This window comes from Megalobrama amblycephala, linkage group LG4 (genome assembly GCF_018812025.1).
Source record: "Megalobrama amblycephala isolate DHTTF-2021 linkage group LG4, ASM1881202v1, whole genome shotgun sequence".
Classification (NCBI taxonomy): domain Eukaryota; kingdom Metazoa; phylum Chordata; class Actinopteri; order Cypriniformes; family Xenocyprididae; genus Megalobrama; species Megalobrama amblycephala.
In genome coordinates this window covers 27780076-27801029 of record NC_063047.1, presented here as the reverse complement: position 1 = coordinate 27801029, position 20954 = coordinate 27780076, and the positions used below count along the sequence as shown (strand labels likewise).

General features: G+C 35.2%; 1 protein-coding gene across 1 annotated transcript in view; it reads left to right on the top strand.

Annotated features, from left to right (window-relative positions):
* The window catches only part of fbrsl1 (fibrosin-like 1), a 342013-nt gene that overhangs the window by 144498 nt on the left and 176561 nt on the right, over positions 1-20954 (top strand).

Here is a 20954-nt window from a genome sequence, read left to right as displayed (position 1 = left end):
AGACATGTTTACAATAACACTGAGCACATGCATCTCCACGTTATGGTAAGAGGCGTGACCTTTCCGGGCAAGATGCGCTAAACTGCTGTCGAATCACAACACAGGAACCGCTGGCACAATCAGAACTCGTTACGTATTTCTGAAGGAGGGACTTCATAGAACAAGGAAGTCATCAGCCCTTTTTATGACAGTGGAAACAGCGGTATACAGATCAGTAAATTATGTGAAAAATACTGTGTTTTTATACACGCCAAACATGAACACATGTTATATTGCACACTATAAACACAATCAAAGCTTCAAAAAACCACGAAAAACGGGACCTTTAATATTGTGAAATGTTCTTGCAATTACTGTTTAATTGTTATATTAAAATATATCATCAATGTTGAAAACTGTTGTGCTGCTTAATATTTTTGATACATTTTTATGGATGTTGATAAATAGAAAGCTCAAAAAACAGAATTTATTTGAGTACTGAAATCTTTTATAATATTGTAAACATCTTTACTGACACTATTGATCGCTTTAATGCATCTTTGCTGAATTAAAGTATTAATCACTTTTAAAGGGTACATAACACACACAGTTTCCGCCAATCTCATGTTAATCTCGAGTACCTATAGAGTAACTTTTGACATCATTATAAATAAAATGGGAACAAAAAAGTTTGTTGTTTACATTAAATGCACGACATCTGATGCCGTTTTACTCACCGCCTGCGATCTGCAAATCCATTGTCGAATTGAGACTGAGGTACCCCTAAGCAAGGCAACTAACCCCAAATCGCCACAGTAAAACGGCTGCCCACTGCTTCGGGTGTACTTTCAGTGTTCACTACTCACTGCTCCTAATGTGTGTACACTAACTGGATGGGTTAACTGCAGAGGACAAATTCTAAGTATGGGTTACCATAACATACATGGCCTTCGCATGTTACTTTTTCATTTAAAATAAAAAAAAAAATAGTAAAAAAAAAAAGTTAGTTTCATGTTCAAGTAGAGAAGGCTACAAAAGGCATATTACTCTCTTGCTCCCTTTGTCGTGCTATTCATACTGTAGTAATAATGTCTTTTGTCTGTCATTTTCTAATTTAAAATGGCCTGTCATTAATGTATCAGTGATATAATTGGCCACTTTAACAATATTCATTAAACCAAAGCAGTGCATTTTTTTTTTTTTTGACTGCAAATTGTTCGTCAGGACATCCTACCCTCTCACATTCCGGCAATAGCGCCAGCTCGTGTCTTTGTAGCTCTGCACAAATAGTGACGAATGTAAATTGCTGTGCTATGTTATATGTGCTATTGCTCAATCAGGCCTTAATTACATGTTGCCTTTGCCTCAAAAAGCATTTAACAGAGACTTGAATGCCTTAATGAGGAGCGTAATGAACACTCAGGATGTTTGGTTGTTCGCTTGCATAGCACCGGCATTTTTATAGACTGTTATAAAATACCATTTGCATCAGCAAATTACAATGGCTCGATATCATTATCCAAAGACGACCCGATCATAAATTAAACCTCCAATTACAAACATCTATCTGTTGGGAGAGAAAATGAGCGGTGTGGTTTTTATTCATTCTGAGAGAGAGATGAGGGATGCCAAGCACCTTTGTAGATTATTCTCAGTGGAGGCATTTATTCACTTTATTGTTTGGCTGCTAGCTCAGTCTCCTGACTGAAATGGGAAGCTACATTAAAAGCTCATTAAGGCCTGTGCGCTGCAGCGAGACTGAGGGATCCTTGACTTGTCCACTTTGCTCCGATGTTGGACTTCCTTTTTTTTGCAGATAGAGATGATTTTGGTAGATAACGGAGAGTCTAGAGATTACCGCTGTTATCAGGACATCCACAGAAGTCTTCCCATCTAGATAATGTGTGGTGTTCTCTTGTATTTATTTATTTAAATAGTAATGTATTTTAATAATAATAATAATAATAATAATAATTTACTTAAATGCATAATAATTATTGCATATATTATTATTTATTTATTTGGGTACAAAGTGTGTCTTAATCTAGCTAATTTATTTATTTTAAAAATATTTTTATAATAATAATAATAATAATGATGTATATATTTTCATTTCCAGTACGTGTTTATTTATTTAAATTATATATATATATATATATATATATATATATATATATATATATATATATATATATATATATATATATAATTATAATTTATTAATAATTAATACAATAATGATAATCATTATCAAGTATCATTATCAAGTATTTTATAATCATAATAATAATAATATATTTAATAATTATTATTTATTAAAATATGGCAGTTTTTTAATGATTTTATGAAAATTTGAAAAGTGCATCTAAGCTAAATAAGTCTTTAGAATGAAATTAGAATGTTTCTTGTTAATTTTATTTATTTCTTGAATAATATTATAAAATATTCATATTTTCTTTAATGATTCAATAGCATTTAACATAATACAGCTTACATTTAATGTGAGGTAAGTTGTCAGTGGGTCATTTTATTTTTGAGAAATCATGTTTCTATAGCACTGTGTTATTGTGTTAGTTTTATCTTTTCCTCAAGGAAAACTGAAGTGGCTCATCTTACCCCACTCTCCTCTAGAGTCTTCTCTCCACACAGGTTTGTGTGATGCTTTGTAAATACGGAAGGATGTAGTTGTACAGATTCAGACTGGTCTCTTGATATGAAATGGGTGGAGAGTTGAATTGGAAGTGAAGTATAACTGCCTCTCAGCAGTCCTTTTCATTTTCACACCTCTTCTCAACACCCATCCTCCTTTTCTCTCCTTTCCTCCTCTTCCTCCTCATCCCCCTGTGTTCAGTCGCTCTGCGGAGCTCCCCTGCACCGTGGTGTGATTACACAGGAAAGGGAGCTCTATAAATCATGTGGATTTATAGCGCTACAGTTAATAACGCAGCTGTGGGCGTATAACATGGTTCTCTCAGGTGTCTTAAACGCCCGGCGCCCAGAACACGTCAGCTCTCTGACCAGCCCACAGGGAATCGCAGCACATTAAAGCTGGCTCATTATCAGAGCAGAACCACCATTTAACATTGAACTCCCTTATCATTTTAACATTGACTCAACCTCATCCATTAGTCAGGATATGGGCAGACAAAGACTGCTTTTTTATTACTGAACCCTATGGATATTTTGTTCTGTGTTCAATTACCTGAAATGCTTCTATATGTATGTTTAAATTCATACTGATATGTTATCAGTGCTCATATGTGGTTGCTAAGAGGTACTGCAGTAATTCAAACTTACATTTATTTGCATATGGATAGATATTGTTCTAATTATTTACGTTTGCTAGGCTTCAAAATGTGTGCCAAAAATTAGAGGAAACCAAGCCATGTCTTAGAGCAGTAGTTCTCAACCCAGGAGCCTCTGCAAACTTCCAAGTAGGGGAAACAATATGACTTACTGTATTATCATTTAATTAAATAAAGAAATTTATTTTTTTATTTATTAATAATAATAATAATAATAATAATAATGCATTTATCTATGTATTCATTCGGGGTACAATGTGTCCCTTAATCTAGCTGTTATTTATTTAATTTATTTAATTTATTTATAATAATGTATGTATTTATTTGGTAATATAGTCAACTGTTAATTAATTAATTTATTTAAATAATAATGTTTTATTATTACTACTACTACTACTACTACTACTACTACTACTACTAATAATAATAATAATAATAATAATAATATTATTATTATTATTATTATTATTATTATTATTATTATTATTATTATTATTATTATTATTATTATGTATTTATTTGGTATACAGTGTGACCCCTAATCTAGGTAACTGTTTTTATTATTTTTTGTTATTTTATTTTTCGTTTTCATTTTATTTAATTTAATTTTACTTTACTTTTTATTTAATTAAAAAAAAAAAAAAAAAATATATATATATATATATATATATATATATATATATATATATATATATATATAATTTTTTTTATTGAAGAACATAATATTGAACAACAGAATCAGCATCCTGATTCAACACTGTCAACACTCCCACAGCAGAAATGTTTTGGTCAATATGGATGGTCTTCAAATAATTGTGTTGGATAATAGGGAGTCTTCAAGTCAAAACTGTTGAGAATATTGTATCTGAGGGTGAATTTGAAGGTGGGCTCTTTTTTTTTTTTTTACTTGCGCTAGTACATAACCACTTAGCAACCCAATCTGATACCTTAGCAACCACATAGAAATGAGCTAACAAGCACTGAGAACACCTTAGCAACCTCATAGCAACATCCTGTCAAGCATTTGGAACCCTAGTTTTGTATGAGTGAGTTTTGTATGGGCAAGCACCACTGAATTGTTCTTTAGAAAATGTAAAAAAAAAAAATTAAAAAAATGTATGCAATAAAATGCAAAGGTGCTCTTATATTGTTTATGTTCTATGTTCCTTTACGGCATCTCTGTTCTTTTCTTATGATCTCAGGCTGTCAATCACTCTAGTTCTTGACACAATCTCAGAGGAAATACCTGTGCTGCTGTCTGGGTTGTGTTTCAGCCTGAGACCCATTGCCAAATCTCAGCATGAGGGGTGGAACAAAAGCTTTCTCTGAACAAAAATGCTTCAGGCATTGAACAGACCTCCTCTACTGTGAGACAAAAGACCCGCAGGCCTTACAGAACCCTGAGAGCCTCCCTGCCACCCAAACAAAGGCAGAAATTAAGCAGCGCTCGGAGCGATACGGCTCTTACACACAAGCTAAAATGTTTCTTTTATAGCTCTAGTGGGTTTCAACATGGCGTCTCTCCTAAGGGCGAGAAGAGAGCTCTGCCTCTTGCCTTTTGTCAGGGCTACAGGGAGGGAAGTTGAGTTTCATCAACCCTTTTTTTCGTCTCTTCTCCCTTTCCTCACTACCTGAGATTTTAACACCTCATATAACACTTTATGTGTTAGCTTTATTAAGAACACTGAAGGTTCGGGTTTGTTTCCCTCTGAATGTGTAATAATGATTTTTTTTCCCCTTAAGTTTTCAGGAGCATTTATGTTCATGCCAGGATTATTGTGTTGTCTTCTGTATATGTTCAGCTGCACAATGTTTTACATCTAAATAATGTGCAATTACAGCTTAGTAATTAGCTTTAAAGCAGTGGTTGTTGACTGGCATAGCAAAATAAATAGAATTATTAACTCTTAAAAGGGAGGAGAAAATGTGATTAATACTTTTATTTAGCAAAGACACATTTATATTGATCGAAAGCGACCATAAGGATATTTCTTTTTCAAATAATCACTGTTCTTTTTAACTTTTAAAAAAAAAACTGTATTTTAACAAAAACTGTATCAGTTTATACAAAGATTAATCAGCACAACTATTTTCATAATTGATACTACTACTGCTACTACTACTACTACTACTACTAATAATAATAATAATTAGAAGAAAAATCAGCATATTAGAATGATTTCTGAAGGATTATGTGACACTGAAAACTGTACGAGTAATGATGCTGAAAATGAATCTTTGCCATCAAATGAATAAATACATTTTAAAATATATTAAAATAGAAAACAGTTATTTTAAATTACAGTAAAAATTCAAAATGTTACTGTTTTACAGTATTTTTTTGATCAAATAAATGCAGCTTTGGTGAGCATAAGAGGCTTCTTTCAAAAAAAACATGAAAAAAAAAATCTTACTGACTCTGATGTTTTGAACATTTGTGTATAATAAATAAACAGGTGCTCAAACTTTTGAAAGGGTATGAAAGTCTTAAAAAAAAATCTGTACACCATGATTTCTGTCATGTTCTTTCCCTATATGTATTTTGCTTCCTCCTCACAACTTAGTTTCACTATGTGTCATGCGCAAGGTGTGTAAGATCACTCTCTCCCTACTCAGGCGTTAAAGGTAGCAGTCACCAGTGAATTTATGCTCTGGCCGCTCTAAACGAGCTCAAACACGACATGGAAAAAGACAGAAACGGAAAGCGAGAGAAAGAAAAGATTAAATACAAGCTGAACTTTTTTTGTGGTTTTAACACTAGCACTGTTCACTCTCACCTAACCTCTTCTGTGGCTTTGCTTCAGGCTAACAGTTGCACCCCCAGCAGGTACAACCCAGATTTCCTGTAGCAAAGCGAGCGTGTTTATCTGCTCTTAGGCGTCTTCGCACAAACTCATATAACACCTTCCGCATCTTCGCTCGTACTAACCTTCAGTTTCGAGCTCCACTGTCATCTCCACCCAATGGTCAGCAAGAGGTCTGGCATGTCCCAGACTGGTCTTTGCTACGTGCCTTCTTCCATGCCCGTTAGATCTCTTAGATTGCGGAGGCGTTTGAGTGTTTACGGAAAAGGAGGTTATCATATCCCCATGTTGAATGGTTACATCGGCTCGTCCCCAAAGCAGACCAGTTACAGTCACTTAAGGTTTTGTAATTTGTTTTGAGCAATAGCTAGTAGTTGTTTATTGTACAAGTGATTTAAACTTACCATTAGCTTCTGTGTGTTTGTGTAGACTGAAAGAATTATCATTGCTTATATATTTATTATGAATTTCAGAAAGCCTTAGTATTGGGCTTGTTCCCTTTTTTGCTTGAATGACATCAGTTGTTGGACCTGATGATCATGATTTGAGAATGATCCAATCAGAATCTTGTGCTTCAATAGAAGTGAGATCATTTGACCATCTGAACACGGGAGTTCACATGATCAGTGTATTTAACTAGCGACCTGTAGAATTCTTAATCTTAAATATTTGTTTTATTCTTTTGATTGTGATTTTCTTGTGACTGTAATTGTTTTGTTTGATTGTGACTTATAATTATGATTCTTTTTTAACTTTTTTCTTTTTTTACTCTTGCAAAAGGCTTCCATAGGCCCCACCCTACTTATATAATTGTGCATAAAAAAAATACACACACATACAAGATTTCTTCCAGATATTTAGTTTTTTTTTTTTTTTCCTTTACTAATATTATTCTATAATTTACCAATATAATTGGATTGAACTATCATGCTAGCTATCATGAGTGTTAAAGTCACCATGAAATCAAAATGGACAATTCTTAATTTTTATGGATTATTGCGATGATTATTATAAATGACTTATCTAGGCACATTATTATTATTATTATTATTATTTTAAAAGAAAAGACCATTGCAAATCCTGTTTCATGCCAACTTTAAATACATTGGTCATTGACGAATACATTTTTTTAAAAGTATAAAAAAAACACAAAAAAAAAACATAATGGAGATGTAATTAATTTTGAAGTTTTATTAAAGGTCCCGTTCTTCGTGATCCCATGTTTCAAACTTTAGTTAGTGTGTAATGTTGTTGTTAGAGTATAAATAAAATCTGTAAAATTTTAAAGCTCAAAGTTCAATGCCAAGCGAGATATTTTATTTAACAGAAGTCGCCTACATCGAACGGCCAGTTTGGACTACATCCCTCTACTTCCTTCTTTAATGACGTCACTAAAACAGTTTTTTGACTAACCTCCGCCCACAGGAATACACAAGAGTTGCGTTTGTAGAGTGTGTTTGTCGCCATGTCGTCGAAACGCTGTTATTTTCATCCCGCAGTCCAATCACCGGGTCTGATTCCGGCTCAAATTGATAGGGTAAAATTAAAGACATGTTTACAATAACACTGAGCGCGTGCATCTCCACGTTATGGTAAGAGGCGTGACCTTTGCGGGCAAGATGCGCTCAGAGCTGTCGAATCACAACACAGGAACCGCTGGCACAATCAGAACTCGTTACGTATTTCTGAAGGAGGGACTTCATAGAACAAGGAAGTCACCAGCCCGTTTTTATGACAGTGGAAACAGCGGTATACAGATAAGTAAATTATGTGAAAAATACTGTGTTTTTTTACACGCGAAACATGAACACATGTTATATTGCACACTATAAACACAATCAAAGCTTCAAAAAACCACGAAAAACGGGACCTTTAAGTGTTAACAATGAGAGTGTTTTTTTTTTTTTTTTTTTTCTTTTTTTGGTCAATGAATTAACACTGCCTTTTTTTTTTTTTTTTTTTTTTTTTTTAACAAGATGGACTAAATTTGTCACCAAAAAAGTCATTTGGTTTAACCAAAATTTCGGTTTTACTGAATGAAACTTTTGGTTATACCGAATGACGATATTTTCAAACAATGCTAACGGGTTGATATCTAGCTAGCTAACTTGTTAGCTTGCTAGCTAAGAAAAGGACAATCCAACATTTTATATTTAGTACAAGTTTTTAAAATATTACAGTATTTTCCATGTTTTATAGCGGATGTACCGAATGACCTGATGTTTCGGGACATGCGTATGAGCAAGTGAAAACATGAATTTCTCAGATAGTTAAAAGAGAGTTAGTTACTTTGCTTCACGACCATGTGGTCCTTGCAGGTGTCTGAATGATGTCACATGATACTGACCACATGATTCGATCCAAAATGTTCCCTTTATACTGGTTACTCCGAATGACATCAATGAAATTCATTTTTCCGGACATTCTTTCTCATAACATTTTCTACACATCAGTATAATACCATTTTGCACTATGTTGATAAATGATGTTATAAAATCATGCTAGCATAAATAATACATACTTTTAGTACTTTTTAAGATAATTTAATCACAAATGAAATGGCTGTATTGGCCTTTGGATGGTTAAACTGTATGACCTTTTGACTTCAAAATCTTTAAAATACCTTTATATGTAGCAAAATATAATTCAAACCTTTCAATAAAAGAGATCTAGTTGTGCTACCTTACATACTTTGGATGTCATATCTTTGTTTTTTATTTTTATTAAGGCCTTTGGACGAAAAAAATGACCTGTCACGTCATTAACCCACGTAAGAATTTTTAAAAATAATTTATTGATTTTAATATCCATTTGCATGATTTAACAGTTAAAATGTAGATACCAAACATGTCCACGTGGTTTTTTGCAGCTCAGTGACCATACTAACTCCCCCCTGCTATGTTATTAATACAATCTGAGGTTCCTCTCTGTGCGGAAGTGGCCTGATCATAATGAAGCCCACTATGCAGCAGGACTCCTATAGCTAAAGCTGCTCCTCTCAGAGGGAGGCCCTCCATATAGAGGTTAAACCTGGCCTAAGTGCCTCTTACCTGGCTTATCAACAACATTGCAGTTTCATGATTCTAAGGAGGTCAAACGGTGCCACAAATGCAACCAGAACAATTTGGAAATTGATAGTCCATACATAACGGAGTTATTGGTCTCCAATTACTACTGGCCCAGTGTCACAGAATACCCCGGGAGGGCCAATCAGGTGTTTCGCCATGCTCTCAGAGTCAATAGCGGAGCATCCTGGCTTAGCCTCACATTCATTACACCAGCCAGATGGGCTGAGAATTAGATTCCAGCTCCCCCCACAGAGAGAGATAGGTAGGAGGAGATGGGAGAGAATGGGGATGGAGAGGAAAAATAATGGTTTTTGTTTTCATTTACATTGCAAGTTATTACATTTTAATGTAACACCTCTGGGACCTGGGAGCATTAAATGGCTGTTGTTGAGTAATGGAGTCTAACTGCCAGTGAATGCGGAGGGAGAAATGAAATTAGCGAGCACAGCAATTTGGCACAGTGATTATGGGCTCCGCCGAGGCACTTCCTGGTGATTTAAGAATGCTAACATTTAAGCACGTCAGATCTCATTATTCTTCAAGGTTAAATCGAGCTCGTTCCAAGGGGATCCAGCAGCAAGATGGGAAATAACTTCTCTGTTTTTCTTTTTTTCCCTCTCTTTTGCTGCATTTTTTGCACCTTTTGTGCATTTGTTTCAGGCTGAAGTGTATCATTTCTGTGTTAACGACTGGAATTGCGAAAATAATGATTGTTTTCAAACAGTTTTTGAACGCTGCCATTGGTTAAACAAACAGATAGCCCCACCCCAAGCACACACTCAAAGGAAAATAATGTTCTGTTTAATCTTCTTTTGTCTTTTAACAATCGTAGTCCTTACCATATTCATTAAAGATCTGTTAGGGTTTTATGGTTTCTGTAATCTAGCGTGAGATCTTGAAGGTCAGACTGCAAGTACAGCAAAGCATTTTATTTACTTTCAAAGGTGCAATTTTCTTCCATGCACTTGCTAGCGCAGCATCTTTTGTCCTCTGTACATTCTCTGCTATACACATCTGCATTTATCTGATTGTGCACCACAACAATGCTTTACTCTTCCTCAAGCCAAACAGAAAGTGAAAGGCCATAACAAAACAGAAGCGTTTTTTCCATTATAGTGCGTCAAATCCTTTTAAAGGTGTTTACCCACTAGGCATTTTGTCACCCTGTTACCGAGGGGCTCAGCTGGAAGAGCGAGTCGTCGTGGGGATAATAAAGGAGTTTAGAGCAGCGAGAATGCAAATGCACTTACTGTAACTCACTGTGATCAATTCCCAGTGCCGCTCCGCCAACCAGACAGATGGTCTCTGCTTTTATCTCCATCCATTCAAGGCTGCAGAAATCAAAACAGAGCATTTGTTTTCAGAGCAGAGAGAATGTTTCTATTGTTTTCTCTAGGGAGAGTGAGGTCGAGAATTGTACTTAAGGGAATGAGACGTGTGTTTTGTTTTTTCTCGAAGTGAAAAACTGTAAATAAATTTTCGTCAGTCAAATGTTGGCATTGTAGCATGATGAATCACTGTTACTGCAATGAATGGGAATCTGCACTTGTTAAAGCTGAGGTGTGTAATGTTGTTTTGTGTGTGTGTGTGCTTTAAATGCTTTAAAATTCTTAATATGCATATTTGACATATTCGTAATACCTGGAAAAGCTGTTAGCATTACCAGTCATCTCTACGGTAGTTGCTAGGCTAGGAACCCTTGCCATTTTTTCAATCAGTCCATGTCTGTATCTGAAAACTGAATAATTCCCTGCTATATATATGGGGGGAGTATTTTAAGTGTAATTTGTATATATATACAATATTAAAAATAAAATATTTAATATATAAAATATATTAATTTGGGTCAAATCCCTTTTGTTTACATGGAGAGGGTTGGGGTTTATGACCTAAACTATAGCCAGCCACCAGGGAGCGATCAAAATGTTTTGACTTCTCTTTTCGGTTCGTGTGCGACATGCTTGATTCAAAAGAAGTACCTATTCAGAGTATGTGAGATTGCAGAAAAATTACATTCTGAGACTACTAACGAACTACTAACTAGCGAGCTAACTACTGAGCTATAACATTAAATATTTCTTAAGAGCCCTCCAAAAAACTGAAAAATATGTTTGCATTATTTCAGTAGAATACATGGCAACTTTTAAATAGAGTAAGCTGCTTTTTGGTGGTTACATCTACCAGCAAACCTGCCAAACCAGCCAGTCACAGCAAGTGAGGTTTAGGCAGACTATTTGTCCACCAAGTGGCAGAAAGGTAGCCTGGATGCCAGCCGAACTTAGCCCCGCCCACAATATTTTGAGGTCGGGGAGTTCGGTCTGGACTCGAACCGTAGAGGAGTAATTATGCCCGAACAGAAACTGTTCGGACCAATCACATTGTCAGGGCAATGATTGACAGATTATCACCAGAAACGTAATCAGCCACGTCATCAAAGAGCGCTTGGGGAGTTTGATTGACAAGCGATCTAACCAATCAGAACGCCGCATCCGCCATTTTGTCCGACAAAGCAGTCAGGAGTTAGAAGATTAACCTCGTTGGAGTTAAACTTGAAAAATTGTGCATATTGACGTCTTTCCGCGTTTGAAACAACATTCATTCTCATGTTCATTCATGTTTATTTGATGCTATAAATGGACTAGCAGGAAAAGATGATCGGTTCACGAGCCTCTTGAGCTGAGGCGCTACAGCAATCTGTCACGGTCATGGTCACAACCCATTAAAGAGCCACAAAACGGTTTTTATTGTTTGAATTTTTTAATAACTACACAGTTTGAAAGCTGGGACTTTGTTTAATATCATAAGTAACCTGCTCTGTCTCGTCTGTCGATGTGTTGTCAGTTTCCTCTTTGCTCCGCGATGTATTTTCCACTCTGTGTGGCGTGACAGCGCCACGGCTTGTCGGACAAAGCAACAGTAACTAAGGGGGCGGGTCTTTGCGAAAGGTCAATTAGTTTACAACAATGATGGCTGTTGAGGAACTGAGATGTGTAGATTCCGCCATCGCGTCCGTTATAGAAGATATCGACAGCGCATTAATTTTAAAAAAGGAACAGAGGACCGCGATCAAGGCATTTGTCGATGGGAAAGATGTCTTTGCCGTCCTTCCTACGGGATTCGGCAAAAGTTTGATTTATCAGCTGGCCCCGATGGTCGCTAAGAAGAGTTCTGTTGACAACTATGTGTCGCTCAACATACGTCACTTACTCTGTAGCTCTGATTGGTTGTAGGTCTATCCAGTTGAGGTCTTTCCTGGATCGGTTGAAATACTCCCCCATAATCAAAGCCCAATGGAGCAGTATCAGACTCATATTCGAACTAGAATTGAGTATGACCACGTCAGGCTAGCAGAAAGGGTGAGTGTTCCTGAAACCTGTTTGAAAACAGTCATCATTTTTGAAATTCCATTTGGTGCCATGCACTTGTGTCAGAAATGAGACATTTCACCTTGAAGTGCAACAACAAAAAAAGAATTCACTTCTTGCTATATAGTGGATCACACATCATAGCTCTCAAAACATTTCAAGTGTGTTTTATAAATACAGCTTAATTTAGTCTGCTGTGGCAGACGTCACAAACTGTGTTAGCTTCAAAACATATGATTTTAATTCGCTATTTAAAGGCAGTGCCCCTACATCAAAAGTGTTGATAAAGACACTTCAAACTGCTGTGAAGATTGCTATGCAAAGAAAATAAAACTTATTGACACCCAACCATATGTTGACAATGCAATGTGAAAGGTGTTGTTGTTTGGTTTTTATAATGCTTTTCAAAAGACGGTCCAGCAGACTTGTTGATAAAGACATGTTGATCTGCCTTTAAGATTGTCATGCAAGCAAAACCACTGACCCCCAAGCCACATATGTTGACAGTGAAGTCTGAAAACCTCACAAACTTTTCAGAGTCTACCTATGCCATAAAACCATTGCTTTTTTTCTTTTGCTTTTTTTGATGATCGCACATCCACAGTAACAACCGCCAGTTAAAGGATAATTGACTCCAAAAATGCAAATTTTGTCATTATTTTCTCACCCTCATGTTCTCAGTTAATAGATCCACAAAACTAGTCTGAATAAGTTGTTCACAACTCACCCAGTTCTCAAGTTCAATGCAATGCCTCTGATTCATGAATCATGTGCAGCAGTTAACAGCACCCTGGAGGGCAAGATGATCAGTGAATCATTCACATCATTCACAACTTCAATTTTGGTATGTTCCTCACACAAAGCTCTCATAAGTCTTGGAAGACTTGGAATACTGCACATGAGTCATACAGACTACTTTTATGGTGCTATTAAATTCGGTGTGAAATGGGAAATCATCTATTTTCTAAATGTGTATTATTGATTTTTTTCTGAACAGAGTTATTAGTTAACTGAAATTAAATACATAAAGCGTTTCCATAACTTAAAAATTAAATTAAGGTTAACTGAAATAGATGAAATATGAAAAAATCTTAAACTTGTTTTATTTCAGTTTTTTGACAAGGCAACATTTCTTATTTTCATTTAGTTTAACTTAAATGGGAAAGAAAAAAAAAAAAAACTATATAGACAGTAAAAAAAAAAACTAATCAAAATGACAGAACCACAACAAAACTTTAAAATATAAAAATAAAAACTAATTCAAAATAATAACTATAATAGTATCTCAATTATACTACAACTGGTAGAGAATGATTCATCTATGCATACGTTTTTTCTTTCTTTTTTTTTTCTTCTTGACCATGTAATTTTTAATCAAAACTTGATCTTCTGGTGAAGTAACTTCTCCAATCATTTAGTCTGCATAAACTCTGCCCCTTTTTTTACAATCAGCTGCAAGCTGATGTTTAGATCTGCCTCCATCCAATCAACAACCGATGAAGTCTCTGCCCTATTTTTTTTTTTTTTCATCTCAATTATCTATTTTACTCAGATGAACATCATAATACAAAAGAAAATATCTGTTACTACTTCGGTTACAATGTGACTTTAAGGTACTTTTGGAATCATTTTAAAGCTTTAGAGCTCCAGTTCAGCTTTGGATTATGCATACAGTTGGATTCTCAGTGTTAAGCAATGAAATGTGGTATTTGGCTAATTATTTTCAGTCGCTTGTAAGATGCCTCTTGTGCACTTGTTATTCCTCGTTAGATTTTGTATTTATTATTTTTTAGCCTTCTAAAGCCCCAGACAGTCTCACAGCACTGAGAATTATCAATTTAAATTCGAATTGCTTGCTCAACCAAACAAAAGCCCCATGTCCCTTAAAGATCTCACATCTGTTCTGGAGTTTGTCGTGGCAAAGTCAATCCCTCTCACGCTAACGTGTGTTATCAAGGCCAGAGGTACTGCTGCTTGGCTCGTCACGCTAAAGTGTCTATGACAGTACTGATGGAACTGCTCGGGCCCTGTGTGGCCAGTCAGGCTTATGCATCTGGAAGGAGTCTATAGGCATGACAGAGACAGACTGAGAACAAGAGCATGAATGAATGTGCATGACCAAAGGCGATGTCTCACTGCCGAGATGTCCAAGAACGTTCCTGTATCCTTAGAAAAAATCTAGTGAAACTGCATTTAACGGGATAGTTCATCCAAAAATGAAAAATCTGTCATCATTTACTCTTGTCATTACAAATCTGTTTAAATTCCTTATTTTTCCCCTTTATATTATATTAGATAAGTTTCTCATTGGTGTCCGATGTTGTTTTGAAACTCATTGATTTGCATTGTATGGGCAAAAAACATCTGAAACGTTCTTCAAAATACCTTTTGTGTTCCACATAAAAAAATAGTCTTACAGGTTAGTTGGAATGATATGAGAGTGAGTAAAAGATGACAATTTTCTTTTTGGGGTGAACTGTGCCTTTAACTGCTGTTTGTTTTGTTTTTTTGTTTTGCGTGCTTGCTTTACTCTTTGAATGATTGAGAGTGGAAGGACATGTACAACGGAAAAGTGTAGCTTACTAATGTCTCTTTGATTTTTTTTTTTTTTTTTAATTTAGAATGAAAGAGCTGCTTTTTGCACATAAAAAGCTTCCCTTTTCACTATATAGTGAATCAATCTCACAATCACACAGTAAATGCATGCAAGAGGGAGACTAAAAACGATCCGATCAGAGAACAAAACAGAAACAAGAAAAAAAAAAAACAGTTTCCACTGTGGGTTTGCAGTATTGACAGCTGTGTGTAGTTTCTCGCCTCGCCTGAAACCAACCACCCCCCTCTGAGTGAAAAACGTCCCACCACAAGATGAGCCGATAGGCACATACTCTTGTTCCCACACGCTGATAGCAGTTTGGCCTGATACTATCACGCATGAGAGAGAGATGTATACAGAAGGAGTGAAAAGGCAAAAACACCCTTCCTCCTCACTCTGAAGTGATGTTCAGAAGATGCTCTGAGACTGCTGTGCTCTTTAGGAAGTTTGGTGACTGAGTTTCAATTTCCATTCTGATAGGATCTGATGTCCTGCATGTAAATGGCTGTATTTATGCTATCTATACATTGCTATCTAAATTGCTTGCAATTTTAAAATGGCATAGAAAAAGTTTGAAATGTTCACGCAAGTCATTAATTGAAAAACAGGAGACGCATCAACACTTAAGTTAAGGGGGCTCTGAAAAAAAGAATATATATATATATATATATATATATATATATACACATATATCTCCGAAGAGACGCGCATTTAGGTCTGCGCATGCGCATTAGCTTGATCCAGCCTGAAAAATACAGTTGTTTTTTTTTTTTTGTCATGATTCGAGCGTTTAGAAACTACATTTATGAGCCGGTTGTTGTTAGATTTCATTGGTGATTTCAAATATGAAATTTAATCGTAAGGTTGGCTAACAGTTTTGGAGAATTTGATGTTTCCCCATTCAAAGACATTGCATGATGCCCAGGATGCCCGAGAGAGGCGTTTCAAAGATGGCCGCCGAGTGAAATGACTTGTCTTAAAGGGACTTTGTTGAAACTCACTGTAATATGTAGAGTATTATGAGTGAGAGATTGCCTGAGCGAGTGTATTACATGCATCTAGCTGATATTCTTCAAGTCAATCTTATATTCATAATCTGTCATAATTTGACAATCTGTCTGCTGAGGAAAGCGATGTTTTGTCTTTGTCCTTTTAACATTTAAGACATTCCCATGACAGCGCTAGTCAATGCATTTGTCAGTTGCGTCTCGTAAGATCATGTTTAAAGTAAAAACAACGTCCTTGTTTCCTTGTTTTAGTCCATTTCAAAGTAAGAGTCTTTGCGACTGACTGACTCACTCAAAAAGACAGTTTTTGCCGCCATCTAATGGCGTATTAATGTAACTTTCACTGAAGTCATAATCACTAACAGATTTTTTCAATACCAAAAAATCCGGCATGTTATTTAAACTGAAAAAAAAATATTTATTGATATATAAAATTTATCAATATGCTATCTATTTGTGGGTTTGCTTGTCCACCATAACACTCGCTGTAAGAATGCTAACAGCGGAGTGAAACTGTTCCTGTGGCGATATTGGTAGAATATTGCATGGCTGATAAGACCTCTCAGATTCAAGAACCAGAAAGAACTGTTGTGTGTGTATTTTTTATATATATATAATATATGTATATGTATATGTGTGTGCATATATATATATATATATATATATATATATATATATATATATATATATATATATATATATATATATATATATATGTATGTGTATATGTGTATATATATATATATATATATATATATATATATATATATATATATATATATATATATATATTATGTATATAAGCAAACTTTTATGTTAGATTTGACAGCATATATATATGCATTAACACATATATATATATATATATATATATATATATATATATATATATGCATATAACATATATATAACATATATATATATATATGCTTTAATGCATTAACTAACATTAACAATGAGCAATACATTTGTTAGTATTTATTAATCTTTGTTAACGTTAATTAATAAAAGTACAGTTGTTCATTTTTAGTATGTTAGCTCAGTTCCATTAAAAATGCTTTAGATGCATTGTTTAGTTAATGTTAACTATATATAGTTCTTGGCTCATTTAGGTGATATTAAAGAGCCTTTAGGTGACATTTAAGATGTTAACTAAATTAGTTAATGGGTGAATAATATATTATGGTTAATATTATAATGACAAAATCTGTCAGCAGGAGTATTCCTGGAGTTTTAGTGTACTTGGAACAGTGCGTTCCATTACAAACCATTTGGCATACAAGACGAAACATTCACGTTGACGTTGTTACAGTCACAAAGAGGCCACGCTGCACCTGCTATGTGGGAGACAGGATAAGCTATTCCCCCTTCAACATACTGTATATACATGCACACATACACATTCAGGGCTCTGGGAGATGAGTCTATCACCACGTAGGCACTAACATAGCCTGAAATAGCCCAATAGTATAGTCCCCGTGGGAGGAGATGTGGTACATCGCACAGATAGCATCAAGCAGAAACTGATACATGCGGCACAAGTCTACTCCAACCTGTTTTGTTTGCATGTTTGTTTATTTGTTTGTCTGCTGATTCTGACTGACAAAGCAGATAATATTGAGAGATGACCTTGTGGCCAGTATTTATTTTATTTGGTTATCTAACCAAACACTAACTGGAATTCTGAATGTGATACAATGGTAATAACAAAATGTTGAATCTTGAGAGTAGTAGAACCACCATATATATATATAATAGGTCATATCACAGTACCATGGTATTGCCATCCAGTACCATAACTGTACCATGGTACTTTTACTTTCTGAGTGGGATGCCTCTCAGAACTTTCCAGCTACTGGAACTAATATAAAAGAAACACTGTTAGTGTTTCAATGGTATGGTATTAGAGTGTACACATTTTGTCTGTTTCTAGAATCAGTCAATTTAAAACCACTTTATCCATGATCTTCGTGTTTAATGGAGGGAACATTTACCACAAGCACCAATGAGGCGACTCCTCACATTAAGACTATGTCTGTCTAATGTGATCCCTTTGGTGATCTTAAATGAGCAATGAACATTTAATAGACTAGATGAAGCTGTTCACAATTGCCCCTCAGTAGTCGGCTGGGAGAACAGAACTCCACATTTATAGAAATACATTTATTCTCAAATGCATGTCATTTAGGCTACAGTCTAAGTGGGTTTTTGGTTTCAGACATTTGCAAACAAGTCTGAATTTACAGTATATTTATAAATGATAAATATTTGTTTGGAAGCTGTGGCAGGGTGAGTGAAGACTGACAGTGGTTGCAGGGTAAGATATTAGCAGATGTTAGCATAAGTGGTCTAATTCTATGGTCAGTTTTGTCTTTCAGGTCAACTAATGTCATGCTGGAGCAAGAGTTTGGAGAGAATCATACAGAACAGATTAGATTTTATAACTGTGGAGAATCCACATTATAATAGGTATCGAAGGTAACTGTCGCCCAGGGCTAGACTGTTGATTTTTGGTCCACCTAATAAGTGGTTTCTTTCTTTTTGTTAAAGGTGCCCTAGAACCAGTTTTTACAAGATGTAATATAAGTCTAAGGTGTCCGTTTGAGTTTCAGCTCAAAATACTCCATAGATTTTTTTAATAAATTTTTTTAACTGCCTATTTTTGGCATCATTAACTATGCACCGATTCAGGCTGCGGCCCCTTTAAATCGCACACTCCCTGCCCCCCCGAACTCTCGACTATAATACAGTGCATTTACAAAGTTCACACAGCTAATATAACCCTCAAATGGATCTTTACAAGATGTTCGTCATGCATACTGCATGCATGCGTCGTATCATGTAAGTATAGTATTTATTTGGATGTTTACATTTGATTCTGAATGAGTTTGAGGCTGTGCTCTGTGGCTAAAGCTAACATTACACACTGTTGGAGAGATTTATAAAGAATGAAGTTTTGTTTATGAATTATACAGACTGCAAGTGTTTAAAAATGAAAATAGCGATGGCTCTCTTGTCTCCGTGAATACAGTAAGAAACGATGGTAACTTTAACCACATTTAACAGTACATTAGCAACATGCTAACGAAACATTTAGAAAGACAATTTACAAATATCACTAAAAATATAATGTAATCATGGATCAAGTCAGTTATTATCGCTCCATCTGCCATTTTTCGCTATTGTTCTTGCTTGCTTACCTAGTCTGATGATTCATCTGTGCACAGATCCAGACGTTAATACTGGCTGCCCTTGTGTAATGCCTTGAACATGGGCTGGCATATGCAAATATTGGGGTCATACATATTAATGATCTTGACTGTTACGTAACAGTCGGTGTTATGTTGAGATTCGCCTGTTCTTCGGAGGTCTTTTAAACAAATGAGATTTGCACAAGAAAGAGGATGCAACGGTGTTTGAGACTCACTGTATGTCATTTCCATGTACTGAACTCTTGTTATTCAACTATGCCAAGGTAAATTCAATTTTTGATTCTAGGGCACCTTTAAAGTTGGCTTGAAGTAGTCTATTCTTCCTTATAGTGGCGTATATCCGAGTGAAACGGCATCTTCAACAAGAAAAAAATGTCCATTGATTTTGTCCATTGGAATTGATCAGATCGTTGGATGGTTGTGGTTTGTTATTGTCATGTGAGTGACAGGTTGTCTCACCCTCATGCCTAAAAACACGTCATCAAAGAGAAGAGACGCTACAATAGCGAGGGGAAGATTTGATTAAAGATTACGAGGTTTTAGGTTAATTTGCAGATATATTGATGAGGGACAGTAACACCCTGATGAAGGCTTGTTGGCTGCATCCTGTTGGTGTGTGTTATTTGTAATTATTTTTTAATCATTTAAGCCATGAGAATAATGGCTTTTTGTATTTCTTAAGCCTGAGTGCCTTGGCTTTAAATGTTTTTTTGAGTGACAGTGTATATTTTAGTTTATGTAACTGGTCACTATTTCTTTTATGTACATATTCTTTCTTTCCTGATTGTGATTATAATGTTAGATTGATCTGCTTTTGTCACATTGTGGCACTCGGTGTCAGCGTAGGTTGAGTAAGAAACATCTTCGCTATCAAAACTTACGATGTTATATATGGTTCTGAGCCCCATTTTAGCTCTGTTCAGGATTTTACCACCAAAATAACGCAAGTATGAAGAGTGGTGAACAGTAACAAACTATCTTTACTAAAAAGTACATTTATAAGTATCTGTACTTTATTAGAGTATTTTTATTTTGGTTAACTTTTACTTCAATACATTCCAAAGCATAATTTTGTACTTTTTACTCCACTACATTTCATAAAAAAATGTCGCTCCTTGATATTTTGAATTGTCACCCATTGAAAAGGAGTACTTAATACTTTTACTGTAATATTTTATTAGAGTATCTGTACTTTTGCTCAAGTACTTGATTTGTGTACTGAGTACGAATGCTAAGTATGTACAGCACAGGGTTTGTGTCTGTTATTTTAGTTTTAATGATATACTATTGTAGTTCATTTAGTTTAGTTTTTATTATTTTATATTTACTAATATTTTGAAATAGCTTGTATGTTTAATGTGTACGATTAGTGCTGTGATGCTGACATTACATTAAAGACAATGCTGTGTTTCTCTGTGAGTATCATAGGAGTTCTGCTCTCTTGTGAAGGTCTATCACCTGACTGTATTTGATGGATACGTTCTCATATAAAAAAGTCCTTTTGAAAATCTCTCTCTCGAGGGCTGGAATAGTTCCTGTTCATTAACTGAGTTCTGTCTTTAAAAGTTCTAAAAGCCATTTTGTATCATCACTCTCCAGTTTTGTCTGTGACTGAGGG